The sequence below is a fragment of the Mastomys coucha genome, unplaced genomic scaffold (assembly GCF_008632895.1).
Source record: "Mastomys coucha isolate ucsf_1 unplaced genomic scaffold, UCSF_Mcou_1 pScaffold8, whole genome shotgun sequence".
Classification (NCBI taxonomy): Eukaryota; Metazoa; Chordata; class Mammalia; order Rodentia; family Muridae; genus Mastomys; species Mastomys coucha.
Window position 1 is genome coordinate 24,735,773 of NW_022196914.1, and position 721 is coordinate 24,736,493.

Here is a 721-nt window from a genome sequence, read left to right on the forward strand (position 1 = left end):
CATAAGAATCTAATGTCGTTTTCATATTCATAAATATACTGTTTACATAAGCTTTATAGATACATGTAAATTAAACTTCTAGTATTTTTATCCTACCCTGGTATTAATTTTCTAAATAAAATTTACTTTCCCCTCAAGCTGATGAGTATCTTCGACTTATTTTGTATTTCTATACTACTAATAGAATATTTAAATCTAATACATATTTCTATTTAAGTCAACCTATTGAGAGCCTGCTCTGATGTTTATATTCAGTATCTGGAGACAATCTTTACTACAATCATTGATTAAATTATTTACTGCATGAACACATTGGCCCTTTAAGCACTGTAGTTCATAAACATCTCCCTGCCTCCTCTTTCTGGTATCTAATGAAGAAAATGCAACTGCATCCCCCCCTCAAATGCGTGTGTGTGTGTGTGTGTTTGTCCTCTGAAATTATTATTTAAAATACCAATAAATGATATGAACATATTGTAAAGTTTTAGCACTGTGTTTTCATTGAATGAAATTATTCCTACATATTTATAACTCATTATCCTTGGACCTCCTAGTATGTTACCTGATGAAACTGGAGGAAAGCTTTTCCCTGGAGTGAGGACTTTTGTGGCTGGGAGACTTCCTTCTGGTTGTGTCTTTCAACAGATTCTTGCTTTTGGGCTTTTAAGTGATGATCTGCTCTCCACAGTCTGGATCATAACACCTGCCTGCTGAGAAGGTC